This window comes from Sus scrofa, chromosome 1 (genome assembly GCF_000003025.6).
Source record: "Sus scrofa isolate TJ Tabasco breed Duroc chromosome 1, Sscrofa11.1, whole genome shotgun sequence".
In the NCBI taxonomy this organism is placed as follows: domain Eukaryota; kingdom Metazoa; phylum Chordata; class Mammalia; order Artiodactyla; family Suidae; genus Sus; species Sus scrofa.
The window spans coordinates 232834470-232851476 of record NC_010443.5 but is presented as its reverse complement, the minus strand read 5'-3'; the positions used below and the strand labels follow the sequence as shown (position 1 = coordinate 232851476).

The 17007-nt window shown below is 38.2% G+C and overlaps 1 long non-coding RNA gene across 1 annotated transcript in view; it reads right to left on the bottom strand.

The window, feature by feature from the left end:
- The window catches only part of LOC102162974, an 84619-nt gene extending 69293 nt beyond the window's left edge, over positions 1 to 15326 (bottom strand). The window contains exon 1 of the long non-coding RNA XR_002336510.1: positions 13582 to 15326. This is a non-coding gene — a long non-coding RNA (uncharacterized LOC102162974). The remainder of the gene's footprint in view (positions 1 to 13581) is intronic.

Genomic DNA, 17007 nt, shown 5'->3' with positions numbered 1-17007 from the left:
TGTGGATGAGTGTCTATGTATGTTTTGGCACTCACTGCATTTGAAAAGTATTTGAAATAGTTATAAATACTAACTATTTCATGCCTACCCCAGAATCACTACTAATTATGGTTTCATATCTCAATTACTTAAACTCCCTCACCCTGCAACTGAGCCTAGCAGTTCTTTAAAATAGGAATCATGCTGCAAAAGCAGTGCTTAGAGGGAAATTCACAGCGATACTGGCCTTCCTTAAAAAAGAAGAAAAATCGCAGAGCGACAACTTAACCCACTACCTAAATGAATTAGAAAAAGAAGAACAAACAAAACCTGAAGTCAGAAGAAGGAAGGAAATCATAAAGATAGAGAGGAAATCAATAAAATAGAGATTTAAAATAACAATAGAAAAAAAAATCAATAAAACCAAGAACTGGTTCTTTGAAAAGGTAAACAAAATTGACAAACCTCTGGCCAGACTCACCAAGAAGAAAAGAGAAAAAACCAAAATAAACAAAATAAGAAATGAAAAAGGAGAAATCACAACAGGTACTGAAAAACACACACAAAAAATGTAAGAGAATACTATGAACAATTATATGCCAACAAATATGACAACCTGGAAGAAATGGACAACTTTCTAGAGACTTACAGCCCACAAAAACTGAATCAAGAAGAAACAGATCAACTGAACAGACTGATCACTAGAAATGAAATTTAATATGTCATAAAACACTCCCTACAAATAAAAGTCCAGGACCAGACAGCTTCAAAGGTGAATTCTACCAAACATATCAAGAGGAAAGTGTACCCATCCTCCTTAAACTTTTCCAAAATGTTGAAGAAGAAGGAACACTCCCAAAGATATTCTATGACACCACCATCACCCTAATTCCAAAACCAGACAAAGATACCACCAAAAAAAATTACAGGCCAATATCTTTGATGAATATAGATGCAAAAATTCTCAGCAAAATTTTAGCTAACCAAATCCAATAACATATAAAAAAGATCATATGCCATGAACAAGTGGGATTCATGAGGTTCACAAGGATGTTTCAACATTCACCAATCAATCAACGTCATACACCACATTAACAAAAGAAAAGTTAAAAACCACATGATCATGTCAATAGATGCAGAAAAAGCATGTGACAAAGTCCAACATACATTCATGATAAAACTCTTACCAAAGCGGGTATAGAGGGAACATATCTTAACATAGTAAACCCATTTACGACAAACCCACAGCAAATATAATGCTCAATGGAGAAAAGCTGAAAGCCTTCCCACTAAAATATGGAATAAGACAAGGATGCCCACTCTCACCACTTTTATCCAACATAGTACTGGAAGTCCTAGACACAGCAAACAAACAAAAGAAATAAAAGATATCCAAATTGGAAGAGAAGAGGTAAAACTGTCACTGTATACAGATGACATGATACTATATACAGAAAACCCTAAGGACTCAACCCAAAAACTGCTTGAATTGATCAACAAATTCAGCAAAGTAGCAGGATATAAGATTAACATTCAGAAATCAGTTGCATTTCTGTATACTAACAAGGAAATATTAGAAAAGGAATACAAAAATACAATACCTTTTAAAATTGTATCCCAAAAAATTAAATACCTGGAAATAAACCTGACCAAGGAGGTGAAAGACTTATATGCTGAGAACTATAAAATATTAATCAAGGAAATGAAAGAGGATTCAAGAAGTGGGAAGATATTCCATGCTCCTGGGTTGGAAAAAGTAATATTACAAAAATGGCCATACTACCCAAAACAATCTACAAATTCAATGCAATCCCTATCAAATTACCCATAACATCTTTCACAGAACTAGAACAAACCATCCAAAAAATTATTTGGAACCACAAAAGACCCAGAATTGCCAAAGCAATCCTGAGGAACAAAAACCAAGAGGAGGTATAACTCTCGCAGACATCAGGCACTACTACAAAGCCATAGTCATCAAGACAGTGTGGTACTGGTACCAAAACAGACATACAGACCAAGGGAACAGAATACAGAACCCCAAAAATAAACCTAGACACCTATGGTCAATTAATTTTCAATGAAGGAGGCAAGAATATAAAATGGGGAAAAGATAGTCTTTTCAGCAAGTGGTGCTAGGAAAACTGGACAGCTGCACGTAAATCAATGAAACTGTAACACACTCTCACACCATGCACAAAAATAAACTCAAAATGGCTTAAAGACTTAAACGTAAAATAAGCCACCATCAAACTACTAGAAGAAAACATAGGCCAAATAATCGCTGACATCAACCTTACAAATGTTTTCTCAGATCAGTTTCCCAAGGCAACAGAAATACAACCAAAAATAAACCAATGGGACCTAATCAAATTGACAAGCTTTTGCACAGCAAAGGAAACCAGAAAAAAAAAAAAAGACAACTTACAGAATGGGAGAAAATAGTTTCAAATGATGCAACTGACAAGGGCCTAATCTCTAAAATATACAAACAACTTATACAACTCAACAGCGAAAAAAGCCAACAACCAATTGAAAAATGGGCAAAGGACCTGAATAGACATTTCTTCAAAGAAGATACACAGATGGCCAACAAGTATATGAAAAAATGTTCAACATCACTGATTATTAAAGAAATGGCAATCAAAACTACTATGAGGTACCACCTCACACCAGTCAGAATGGCCATCATTAATAAGTCCACAAATAACAAATGCTGGAGAGGGTATAGAGAAAAGGGAACCTTCTTGCACTGTTGCTGGGAATGTAAATTGGTACAAACACTATGGAAAAGAGTATGGAGGTACCTTAGAAAACTAAATAAAGAACTACCATATGACCAAGCAATCCCATCCTTGGGCATATATCCAGACAAAATGTTCATTGCAGCACTATTCACAATAGCCGAAACATGGAAACAACCTAAATGTCCATTGACAGATGAATGGACTAAGAAGATGTGGCATATATAACAAAGGAATACTACTCAGCCATAAAAAAGAACAAAATAATGCCATTTGCAGCAACATGGATGGAACTAGAGACTCCCATACTAAATGAAGTCAGAAAGAGAAAGACAAATACCATATGATATCACTTATATCTGGAATCTAATATATGGCACAAATGAACCTTTCCACAGAAAAGAAACTCATGGACTTGGAGGACAGATCTGAGGTTGCCAAGAGGGAGGGGGAGAGAGTGGGATGGACTGGGAATTTGGGGTTAATAGATGCACACTATTGCCTTTGGAATGGATAAGGAATGAGATCTTGCTGTATAGCACTGGAAACTATATCTAGTCACTTATAATGGAGCATGATAATGTGAGGAAAAGAATGTATATAGGTATGTGTGACTGGGTCACCTTGCTGTACAGTAGAAAATTGACAGAACACTGTAAACCGGCTATGATTTAAAAAATAAAAATCATTTTAAAAAATTAAAAAATAAAATAGGATGCATATAAAACCACGGTCCTTGTCCTAATTTCTCCTCAAAGAAGACACAGTGCAGGTAGTTCCATAAAATGGTCTGTTGATGTGGAATAGAACAGGGTTACGCATGTAGTTTCAACTTCCACTCTGCCTGTTTCTTTCGCAGTGCCACCCCTGGACTGAATGTTCCTACCAAAGTTTCTTCCAGCCTGGAAATGAAGGGTTTCCTATCGTACTTTAGTGTACAATTTGCTTTTGATTTTTCTCTTAATTCAAATGACATCCATAGTTTAATGGGCTCTGTCAACAGAAAATAACTCTGGTGCCCTTTTTCCCTTTCTGTTGTGGAGCACACTTAAACAAAAAGTGTTCACGGACACCAGGAAAGCCATTTTCAGATATATAAAATTAATCATTCTTCAGTCCCAGTCACTCAAACTTTTTAAATCTAGTACCCAGCACCTTGTAGGAATGAATTGGAAAAGTAAGCCTTGATAAAGGAGTCAGAAATAAAGGAGAAAGAGGAGAGTGCTGGTGGAGGGCCTTGGGGGCCACTCACCATGAAGAGATGCTCCCTGGGTGTGGCCTTATCATAAGAGGGAGAAGAGGATACAGTAGCTCTTGCTGGTCCTCCAACATTTCTTTGAGTTCTGAAGTCAGAATGTTGCAGTGCTCACTCGTTAGACCTCTTCTTTTCTGTAATTGCATCCATTTCTTTGATCACCTGATCTAATCTCATGACCTAAAATGCCATCTGTATACTGTGTATCTGCAAGTTTAGAATCCCAACCCAGACCTTTCCAGTAAACTCAAGACTCACACATACAGCTCCCTACTCAACATCTGCCACTGGATATCTAACTGGCAACACAAATTTATCCTGTCAAAACTTAAACTCATGACCATAATTCCTAAACCTGCACCTGCATTTTCTGCCATGTCAGTTGACATCACCCTCATCCTTTACTCCACTCTTTCTCATCTACCCCACATTCATTCATCAGGAAACTCTGTTTGCTTTGCCTTTACTCTGTCCCAAGCCACAGGGCTGTCTTATTGTTCCTTGAACAGACTAGTTGTGCCCCTAATACAGGGCCTTGGCTGTTGTCTCCTGTGTTTGGAAGGCTCTTCTCATCGATAACTATGTGCTGGCCCCTTTACCTTCTTAAGTCATCCAGATGTTACTTTTTCAATGAGTTCTTTCTTCACTAACTTTTATAAATTGGTGATGCCTACCTCCTTACACTCTCTATCCTCTATCCTTCATTTATTTTTCTCTAAAACATGTATTGATTTTTAACTTGCCATATAACTCATTTTTAAAATTTTTAATTCATTTTAAACATTCTACTTTCAAAAAGAATGTAGGTTTTATAAAGCAGGTATTTTTGCCTGACATACAGTAGATGCTCAATAATATTTGGAGAATGAAGAAAGAATCAGAAGGACTAATCTCAGTTTAACTAAAACTAGCTGTTGACCTTGGACAAGTCATTTGATCACTCTAGGCCTTAATGTGTTTGCCTGTAAAAATGAGAGGACTAAATTAAAATAACTTGGAGGTGGGAATAGCCCTAATGAGGGACTTGAAACAAAAAGATCTGTTCCATCGAAGTCTCTGTAGCAGTGAATTTGCTTTGAGTTTACGAAGGAACCAAGTGGATTATGGGCATTACTGCCAGGCACTTGAGCAGTAACCTGAGACTCTATGTGGCATTACTGGCAAGAGGGCCAATGCTGTCAGCATCTCAGTGGCAACAATGCCCTTCATATTTGACCTGGGGTACTGGTTCAGAAGCTGGCAGCCTCCGCTGACAGGTATCACCACAGTGAGCAGAAGAAGAAAAGAAGCCCTTCAGATATGGTGGCCAAAAGAACTGTGTTCAAATACACAGGAAGCATTCCCTGAGGTCTCCCAGAAAGAGTTAGCCAGGTGGGGAAGGAGAAAAAGAGGATGGCACTCCTGCAGTTTTAAATAGGGCTGAGCCAAAGAAATATGATTTAGGGAAGAGCATGATCTTATTTATACTCCTCGGATGGGGTGGTCTGGGGAGACATTGGCTAAGACTCATGGCTTCTTTCATTATACCCCATTGCTCTATTAAATTCTATTCCCTGCACCTTCAGAGCAAATCACTCCACATAACACTGTCCGCTTTCTTTGATCTGTGTGACTGAAAGGATGAACCTTAGGCGCCCCTCCCCCACCAACCCCGCCAGAGCCCAAGGCACAATCAATTTCAATATGCAGGGGAAATAGACCACACAGGATCTATGGCCTCCCAACAGGGACCTGACATATTAACTGTTGTAATGCCTCTAATTCAGTCTATTTACTTTGGGAGAGGCCTGTCTCTCCTGCTCATCATTTTAACCCGTACATCAGCTGTGTCATGACTATTTAGAGTGATGGGGGTGATGCTCAGGGCATAGTCATGAGGAGCCTGATGAGGGAACAGCTCCAGCGAGCCCACGTAGCTGCAGGGTAATGATGACTAATTCCCTTCACGTCCCTCACCCCTGCCTTGAAATCTTCTCTTGCCTTTTAAATTGACGTCTGTCGGAGGGAATGACTCCGGCAGTGTCACTGCTTGATGCATTGGCCCGGAGGAGGCACTCCTTCTTGTCACGAAGGGAGACATGCGAGAGGAGCAAAGAACAGCAGAGGAGGGGAGATGGGGGCCCTCCGGGAAGATGAAAAATGAGCAAGGAGAGAAGGGGAAACCTCTTCAACCAAATGCCACTATTTTGATTTGAACACTTTCACAGCTTCTGTGACATAGAAGCAGACTATTGAGATGATCTCACCACATGTATGTCACAGCCCTAAACGGCTCAAGTTGGTGTATTTTTCAGAAAGTATCTCCAGGAGAAGCAGGTCAATAGGAGCTACTTTGCGGCAGGTGATTCCATATAGCAACCATTCTCTTTAAACTGCTTAGAGCCCACAACAGGATTTTGATCTTTGATGCATTCTTAATAGCTACAGTGAAAGGAAATCTTTCCAATCAATATACCTCTAGATCACCAATGTTGAGCTGATGGTGATGTGGTTAATTGTCTTAGATGACAAATGAATGGCATGCTTGAGGTCACACTTGAAAATGGAAAGAAAAGAAAACCATATTAAAAAAAAATGCTTCTTTTACTTTAAGCTGTGTCTCAAATATTCTCTTTTATTAGAGAAAGTTTTTTTTTCCCTTTTATTTTTCTTTAAACTATGAATACATTAGGTTTTAAAAACAAGCAGATTCAAGCTCCAGTTTGGCAGAATCTTCTGTCCTCAGGTAACAGGGTAAAATGTCATTAATTAATTTCACTTATCTAAGAATGTTTATGTCCTCCTTTGAAAATTAATGGTCAAACACTATGATTTTCTTATTACATGAACAAATCTCTGGGATTAAAAAAAAAAAAAAAAAGATTCCATTAATGTTGATCCAAGAACCCACTAAAGAAAGCCATGGTTGAGAGAGCTGCTTAATGTCTGGGTGATCCTTTTTTTCTCACCTCTCATCTTGGAAAAGGTTCTGGCTCAAAACTGACTCCCCAGAAACCAGAAAAGGCCTGAGGGAGTCTGGCCCAACTCCCAGGCATTTTGTTTGGGCAACTCTCAGGAGGCCAGGGTGTTCCTGAGGATAACCCAGGCAGCTCACTGCTGGCCAGGATGAGTTCTGAAATCGTGATCTGGACTCTTGCCTGTCAGTCCTGGAGAAAACCCAAAGCCACAGATCTGCTTTAGAATGAGTCTGATCTTCCGCCAGCAGAGACAGCTGAGGTCAAGGGCAGGCTTTTCGAGGCCTTTTTGTCCTCAGAGGCACTGCCTGCTCTCCTTTAGCCCAGGCAGACCTTGGCCAGAGGCAGGAAGGTGTAGATAATCCACGTGCTGCCACCGCCTGACCTTCTTAGGTGGAGGGCTGAGTTCAGGTCCCTTGGCTTCTGGCTCTAGCATACCCAAGAGAGTGAATAATGACAATAATGATTACCATTTACTGAACTGCTTCTCTGCCAGGCACTGGGCTAGCTTAATTACAAACAACAGTGCAGGTAAAATTATTTTACCTTTGTTGTGGGTTTTGCCTGTGTTGACTGTAAACTCTTTAAGGACAGAGTGGGTTTGGTTTTTGGTTTTTCGATACTCATTTCTCTCCTCTAAGTGTCTCGTAGTAGCAGGTGCCCCGTAAAGATTAATAAGTTCGAGTGGGTCACAAAGATATCCAAGTTCACACAGCTGACAAACAGGAGAGTCAAAATGCAAACCCAAGTCATGGAAATGCAAAGTGGGAACTATCCACCCTGTACCACATCCCTATCCCACCTCTGCCCTTTGTGGGGTTCAACAGGCCACCCTGACTTGGGTGCACAGTCCCTGAAGAAGTAAAGACCTCCAGCAAAGTGGCAAGGAGTCAGCTCACAAAGATAACAGCAATTCTGAAAATATTAGTACTCTCGCTGCACCCAGAATGGAGCCAAAGGATTGGAATTTGTCCAAATATTGAAATTCTTCTTTCTATAAACATAGAACATCTGAGTAGAATGGGGAAGTTGTTAGCCAGCAAAGATATTCTTTTTGGAGTTTTGGTTTTCTCTTGAGCAGGAAAACTCAAATGGATTATTATTAACATATTGATTAACTTATTTCTTACTCCTTCAATAAAATGATTAGAAATAGGATTGAGTCATATCTTTAAGTCCCTAATCATAATGATGATGAGAATATATTTTTAGTCTTTCTAATTTACAAATTACTTCCACATAAAATTTAATTTTTAGTATTACAATAAGCAGGGAGTGTATTAATATCCCTATTATATGGGTAGGAAAACCAAAGTCCAGAGAGAGAGACTGCATGATTCATCTGAAGTTACAAGGTTAATCAAAACGTAGAAGGCCCAAATTCAGATTCTGACCCCACCACATGATTCTGGCTGTTAACGATTACCTCGATCGTCCATGCAGAAATCAGGACCTACCATTTCGTCATTCTAACAAAGGCATCTCAATTATAGCCTAAGATTTTCAGACTTATTGATAGAAGATACTAGTTTCACAAGGGCTATTGATTTTTCAAGACATCTTACAGGTAGCTTGCCATTCTTTAGCATTTGTAAGACTGAAAATTTAATTACTGAGTTTATGATCATTCTTTCCATTACTAACCACACACAGAAAAATTTCCTAAGGCGAGAAACCGTGTCTAATTAACCTAAGGGTTATTGAGACTAAAGAAAAGAAGACTGAAAAGCAACTTAATGAGTCCAATTATTTCCTCCAGGCCCAGGAAGGGCATTAGCAACAGGCTTTCCCTGGACACGAGCAGGCCGACTTCCCTCTCAGCCTCCTTGCAGTCTCTCTCCCATAAACCAAAGCTTGGCTCAAGAAAGAGTGAGGTAGTGACTACTAATAGGGGTGGTGGTGTTTTGTTTTTCTTTTTGGGGGGTTTTGTTGTTATTTTGCTTTTTGTTTGTTGTTGCTGTTGTTGTTGTTGTTGTTTGCTTTTTAGGGCCAAACCCTTGGCATGTGGAAGTCCCCAGGCTAGCGGTTGGTTAAATTGGAGCTACAGCTGCTGGCCTACACCACAGCCACAGGCATGGCAATGCTGGATCCTTTACCCACTGATTGAGGCCAGGGATCAAACCAACATCCTCGTGGATACTAGTCGGATTCATTTCCCCTGAACCATAACAGGAACTCCTGTTTTGTTGCTGTTGTTGCTGTGGCTATTCTTTTTAATAGGGTTTCCGAAAAGTAAAAAAGTTATGCAGAGTTAGTTATTTCATACAGAAAAGAACCAAGATAATCAAAATTAATAGCACAGATAGTACTGTTGACTGGATCAGTCTAGATAACTAGTCTATACTGCAGTAGCAACAACACAAACTTCTCAACAGCTTAATTATTTCTCAGGGAACTTATGTGATCCATGTTGGCTGATAAGGGAGCAGAGTAGGGCTCTGCTCCAATCATCCTGTCACACAGAGGGCCACCTTCTGGTGACAGGTCATCTGGAAAGTGCAGCCTTCTCAGTTGCCACGTTAGGGAAAGAGAGCAACAGACTAGAAATTGTTCATGGGCTTTTCACTCCTTTGCTTAACTGATGTACAGGTGTGGCCATCCCTTATCCTTTAGCATCTACTGGGAATTGGTTCCAGGACCCCCACAGAAACCACAATCTGTGGATGCTCAAGTCCCTTTATATAAAATACTATGGTATTTGCAAATAACCCACACATATCCTCTCCTATAATTGAAATCATTTCTAGATAACTTATAATACCTAATAGGATGTAAATGCTATGCAGATAGTTACTTGCATGCAGAAAGTTCAAGTTTTGCTTTTTGGAACTTTCTGGATTTTTTTTTTTTTTTTTTGGAATATTCTCAATCCATGATTGGTTGAATCCTTGGACGCAGAACCAGTAGACATGGAGGGCCAACTGTAAAAATGTTTCAAAATTGAAAGGGGAAAAAATATTAATGGATGTGCTATTAAGTTTTCATAAAAAGCAGGAATTAATCCTATCATTAAGTCCACATCATCTAGGTTGGCTTCCTAGGACACGCCAAAAGGAAAACTTTTCTGCCTTGAGTATATGGGGGCTTAAGTTCCTCCCCAGTCACTTATCCTTTAGAAGGGGAGTCACAGAAGAGGTGGTAAGAGGCTACTGTTGATTTCTACCAAGAATAGGCTTAGTAATGAAATATTTATCCTATTGGGAAAGGTGACTATGTAGTGGTCCCAGTGCCTTTCATGCGTATTTGTTTATTGATTATTTATTCATTCCTCATAGATTATTTCCTAGAATTTAAAAAGCAGGCTTGCATTGCATGATTTATGCACACTCACACCTAGATTTGGTAGTCTCTGGGGAGCTCTTCCAATTCCATCAAAGAATTGGGTCTAGAAGATATATTTTTTTTTAAATGAGCTGGGTTTTGCACAGTTGAAGAAAATGCAAAACAAAGAATAAAGGAGACAATTTCGAAAAGAGCATTACATTAGTTTCTCCAGAATGCTGGAGGTCTCAGGAAGCTCTCTGTTTAATGAGGTGCCCTTAGGAAAAAATGAGAGATCTTTTTCATAGTCTCCCCATTTGGCAGCACTTGTTCCCAGTAGTCAAGTTTCTCCTCATAGAAGTAAGCTGGCCAAAAACCAAGGAGGCCAATTTGATAACTTCAAAGACAGTTTCTGAAATATTCTACCATTACAATGAGCAGGTTTAAGGAGAAGTCCTCTTCAGAACATCCTCATGGTAGAAGTCACCACAGAAATTAGGCCCAAGATCTTTGGTGATGGTTGAAAAGTCCATACAGAAATAAAAATGGAGTTGAAAAAAAAAATTCAAATAACATCAATAAATTTAGTTTTGAAGAAATAGTAAAACTTTGTTTTCTTATCAACTCTCACTTAAAGGTAACATACATCTGTATCCCTTGTAAATAAGCAATATATTTTAAAAATTTTATGTCAGTGTGCTAATAAATGTTATGTATGCAGTGCCTTGTAGGAAATAAGTCTTTGATTATTATAACCTCTTAAGATATACTTTGAAACAATCTCACAAAGGTAAACATTAGTTTCAAGAAATATTTTAAAAGAATTCATCCATATCAACACTGAGAATATTCAAAAATCTAGGTAATCTATTCCATTAAGACATTTTATTTTTAATCAGAAATAGGATGCTTGGAGTTCCCATCATGGCTCAGTGGTAATGAACCCAACTAGTATCCATGAGGACTTGGGTTTGATCTCTGGCCTCACTCAGTGGGTTAAAGGTTCTGGCGTTGCCCTGAGCTGTGGTGTAGGTCACAAACAAAGCTCAGATCTGGCATTGCTGTGGCTATGGCGTAGGCTGGCGGCTACAGCTCCTATTCAATCCCTGGCCTGGGAATTTTCATGTGTCCTGGGTGAGGCCCTAAAAAGACAAAAAAAAAAAAAAAAAAAAAGAAAAGAAATAGGACCCTTTACACAAAAATGTTCAAAACCACCTAGTTCTTACTGATAATTTATCCCTGGTTGCACATTAAAATCACTAAAGGAGCTTTTAAAAACTAGTGCTGATTGACTCCCGTCTAATCCACTTGAGTCAGTCTCTGGGAGGGAGGCCCAGACACTGATATTTTTCAGTGCTCCCCCAATGATTCCAAGGTATAATCAGGATTGGCAGCCACTGCCATAGAGTGCATTTTCTCTCTCCAGCCAGCAGCAATATTATGTTCTCCAAACTTCCTGTTTTTGCACTTTCTCCCTTTTCTAAAAAGCAAACGCATATATATCCCTTCACCTCTCTTAAAGAGTAAATTCCTGGAGGGAGATCCCATCTCCATTTCATCCTTATATTCCCCTAATTTCAGGCACCATGCTGAATAAGTATTAGTTGATTGAGCAGCACACTGATCATCTGCATAAATCTAATTCCAGATTTTTAATTTCATAAACTCTAGGGAGCCTCTATCAATGGAGTTAGCAAAGTAATGATCCATGAGGAAATGAAAAGTGAAAATTAAGATTAGTAATTTGGTGATTCTTGTCCGGAAAACACCTGAAATCTAACTGCAGGTGATTTTTCTGACATGTTCTTGGAGACAAAGAAACTAATGATGTGATAGTTTGCTTCAAAGACATTCTGTATAGCATGTTCTGCTATAACTTTATAGTTGTCCTAAAAGCAATAATATCAGTGAGTGGAAAGGAGGTATTTCAGAACTGGATGAAGACATTTTTTTTTCTTTCAGAAGCTATAATAAAAAGGTGTTTAATAGATAGTTATATTTTGCTATTGTAAACTAAAAATAATAAATGAATTGATCAAAAGTGACCAAAATGAAAGTAATATTTACTTCTCAGCTATGTTTCACTTACATATCCAAGAATCTGCTCTTTGTTGCCACCATCTTCCATCTTGTTTAGGCAACTTACTTGTAACACAGCTTACAACTGGCAACTCTAATCAAATGAACACTATTACCTGATGAGCCAGCCCCTCAATGAGGGCAGCTGTATATTCCTGAGCAGGGGCAATGACAGAGTTATGGCTGGGGAGTTACCAATTCTCACTGAATTATAGACAACAGTAGTTTCATAATGTAGTCATTTGAATGCTAGGTTATCCAAGCACCATATTCAAGATGTTTGCCATATATTCATAGCCTTTATACTATTTATAAGTCATTTAATATTTTGAAGAAAACTGTCTTTTAGTTACATGGATGTCAGAGGGAAAGGTCAAATCACTGTCATAAACAGAAGGTATATCTAATAGGAGAAATATAAATATTAAAATGCTTGTTCATCCTGCATACCACTAATAGCATGACAACCATCACACAATGGGAAACACCAGCATAAGTAAAATTACATTTTTTAAGTATTAATTGCATCCTATTCCAAAATCATGCCATTGCAAAAATGCCTGAATTTAGAAACATCTCTAAATTTTAATTAATACTGAGTAAACTTACATGGTAGAGAAGAAGTATAACCCCCTGCCTACTTCTAGGAAGTTAAATTTTAATAAATTGTTTGAAAAGCTGGACTAGAGAACTCTCAACATTCTCCTTTGAAGGCATTTTACTGATGATCAAACTGAATTATAATACCCAGGCAGATATCAGAATAGGAGTATTTTATCACAGATAATAATCATTTATATACATCACTATTTTCATTTCATTCTCTGGTTTACCAACAGTCCCTAGACGACCACCACTTTTGTATTTCAGTGAAAGCAGAGACCACATTCAGCATAGAGTCCCAGTGACAGGCACATAGTAATTACTAAATTAATGTTTATTACATAAATAACTAAATATCTCTTTCATTCTCTAAAAAAATCTCCACTTCCAAAGTGCTTGTCCTCTTTACTCCTGTGCTACTCTGATCTGAAATATGTAATTCTCAACTCTACTCAGGGACATTTTTTTTTTTTTCCTTTGGGCCATGCCTGCAGCACATAGAAGTTCCTAGGCCAGGGACCAAATCCACACCACACCAAGGACCCAAGCCACAGCAGTGACAACACTGGATCCTTAACCCACTGCACCACAAGAGAACTCCATATTCAGGGACATTTTAATATACTTCTATAGCAAAGTCAGAATCACACTGTCTCCAGATTCCAACTCCCATCTCCACTTTCCTCCCCACCTATAGAGTCCTCACCTGCTAGCACTCTATGGCAGCTTACTTCTATCCTCAGGCAAGCTTCTGTCAGCACCTGGGGATCCAGATCTCAGACTCTCAGGAGGCCATGCCACAGGAGGGAGTAATACTGTAAGACACATTTTGTCATCCTGCATTATAATCCAGGGCAGCAGAAAGCACAGGATTGGCTTGGTTTTCTGACGTCAAGGAATACAAATGATACAAGACTTGGCAAGTATCCTAAATCACTTAGCCAAGAGCTTCCACTGCTGAAACACTAAGTATCTGAAATGTTTCCTTCACCACCCTCTTTCCATTCATCCTTGTTCTGTCATCACCAGCATCACCCTAACAAAGAATCTATGAAAAGTAGGGCAAGGGAGAAGCACTAACAGAGGGGGAGAGAGAGGGAGAGAAGGGGAGGGGCATGAGGAACACCCTGCTATCCAATACCCATAGAAAATTTGTTTTTAATTCCCTGGCTATCACAGATAGAGGCTGCTGCTAGCATTTAAGATAAGATTAGTTGGTGTTGTGCTATCAGCACCTCCACATTTTCCCTGCAGGGATTCCTTCTGACAGGCTGGAGCTGGAGGCATGTCTCAGGATTAACACGAGCTAATGATTATACACTAAAGCTTTGGAACTGTTGGACTAATAGGATTAAGCAATAGCAGATGCAGGTCTCCGTTCAGGTTAAAAATGCACTTTTTACATTACAAAGTCAGACAGATCCCTTTGAACATGCAATGAATATGGATGTTTTCAATTATCACAGTCTTCCAGGGCTATACGATATGGTAAATTAATCCCTTTAGAACATCGGAAACAGGACAAAATAGCCTTCTTGAAGCTGAAATCCCTCGTTTTAGATTTTCTTTCATGGGGATAAGCAGCAGTGCACCTCACATAATTAATCTTATTACAAACAGAGAGAAAGTGGGAATTTTTTAAAAATGTGTAAAAGTTGTTTAAATATTTGAGAAACTGAGAAAAAAAAAAAAGCACTTTGAAATCAACATCTCTTAATTAATATCCAAATAGTCAAACATACAAACATAAGGCATGAGAAGCAAATGGCTGGATGTGTGTTGGGATGGGTTTGTATTTCTCTGTGCCTCAGGCTATTATTACAACAAAGGGGAAGGGGAAAAAATTAAGGTCACTTTAAAAAATGAACAAAATAACTGCCAATAGAAAGCACCATTTCCAAGATATTTGAGTTGATCTGATCTTATGTTCCAGGTCCTAGGAGGAAAGGGCAAGGAAAAGGGCATAGTGAGATATTTATATTTTGCTGCCACATGAAAGGGACTCTGCTTCCCATAGTAGATAAAACCACTCCTCAGAATAGCTAGAACGTAAATCCCCATTATTGCAATTAAATGGGGTTAGATGTGGACCTTAGTGGGGGGTGAACCTCAGGAGTTTCATGTGTTTGATTGACTTAGAGAGGAAGGAGGGGGGAAAAACAACTATTTATAGGGAGGACTTCCTAAAGAAAGCTGTTTGAGCTGCCAGCAGGGAATGGAAGTAGTTTTACAACAATCAGAATAAAGCAGGCTTACCAGCATGGGTTTGATTCTTTGAAAATTCTAAAGCCAAATATCTTTCTATTTGGCCTGAGCAATTGGTATTAACCCTCATTAACAGGCCCTAGAATCACACCGCCTAATATCACTCCCGACTTCACAGTGTGGACAAACTAAGCACATGAGTAGTTTTGCCAACAAACAAGAATCCCATCTTTTTTTTTTTTTTTTTTTTTTTTTTTTTTTTTTTAATTGCAAAATGAAAGAGAGAAAAAAAGCAGAAGGACTATACCAGATTCCTTCACTAAGTCCATTCTTTGGTTTTTATTACACCTAACATGGTTTGTTTCTAGGAAACAACTTGGATACTTCCAACCTAAGATTCAAAAGGATTCAAATAAAACCTGAATCAAACAGTTAGCACAACTGGAGAAAAATGTGATGTAACTATGGACCATTCACTCAGGTTCCAACATCACTGGTCAATCAAAAACACTCAAGTGTCAAACCCCTTTAGCTTCCCAGATGATCCAGTACAATGGGATGTCTACCCACCCTAACCAGGATTTTCTATGAATATTAAAAGACTAATGTGCCTGCTCTGTAAATACTGCTTAGAGAGATTACCTAAAGATGCTACCAAACTTCCATAAACATTATTTTTTAAACTTCTGATTGAAAAAAGTCACTTCTTGACAGAATGAAATGAAAGAAATTGTTATTTTAACTGGACTGCTTGGCATTCTTTTTTTTTTTTTTATTACTTCTCTGTCAGTTGCACAATAAATTCAGAAGATATAAACTGATTTTCAGATAAAAAACTCTCTGTACAAGGCATCAAGAAAGCTGTTGTGTTAAATATGTATGTCTTCTCCTTTCTTGGAAGAAAATAGCAATTGATTATTTTTTCAAATGGACTTAATCTTCCCTCATCATCATGCATATTTCAATGACATACATTAAGACATGTGCAACTCAGTTTTAATGTGCATGGGAATTACCTAGAATTACTGCTAAAAGGGAGTTGCTGTTGCAAAGGTCTGGGTGGAAGCATAGGGTCTGCATTTCCAACAAGCTCCCAGGTAATAGAAATGCTGATGGTCCCATGAGCCCACACTCTGATTTAGCAACAAGTCATTAAGATACAAAAGCCACTTAACGAATGATGTGTTATTCAGACTTGAGGGAATCAAGCATGCCAACTCCACACATTGCTCTTCTAACAAAGTATAAAGTTATCAACTTAGGAGTGAATTTGATGATAATCAAAATATTCCATTTCTTGCCCTTTTTCCTAAAGATCAGTCTCTTGTCCATTCTACCAGGCATTTTCTTAATTGGTTTAGTTATTCAGCCTCAAAAACTATATTATGATAGATTCAGTATATGAAAAGCTTCTAAACCATTATCTAATTACAAGTTCATTATAATTTTTGTTATTCCTCAACCATCTTAAAAACTGACATTAATGCTATCATTTTCAAGTGAAGTTTATTAGAGTACTATCACAGAAGTATTTTGTATATCAGTTTGATCTGCAAGACACACATTAAAACTGCTAGATTATTTTCAATAGAAAATAAACTTCAATTCTGATATCAACAGTGAACCCTACTACCTCAGAAATTTTTAAATAAAAACTAACTTTTCTCCCAAATTCAGTACATTTAACAATGCTTACGAGGTATACATATCCTGGCATTGGGAAGGAATAGGGAAGAGAAGGAAACATTTATGTAACAACTGCAGATGTCATCTGTGCCATTCAATTGTTCTTGTACTAGCAGGAGAAATAAAGAAATACATATTTACAAATCAATGCCATATGTGCAATAATAATAAAGGTGAAACCAAAGTCTAATCAGAGCAGTTGTAAATAAACAATTGTTGAGCAGAGCTAGACCAAGGTACT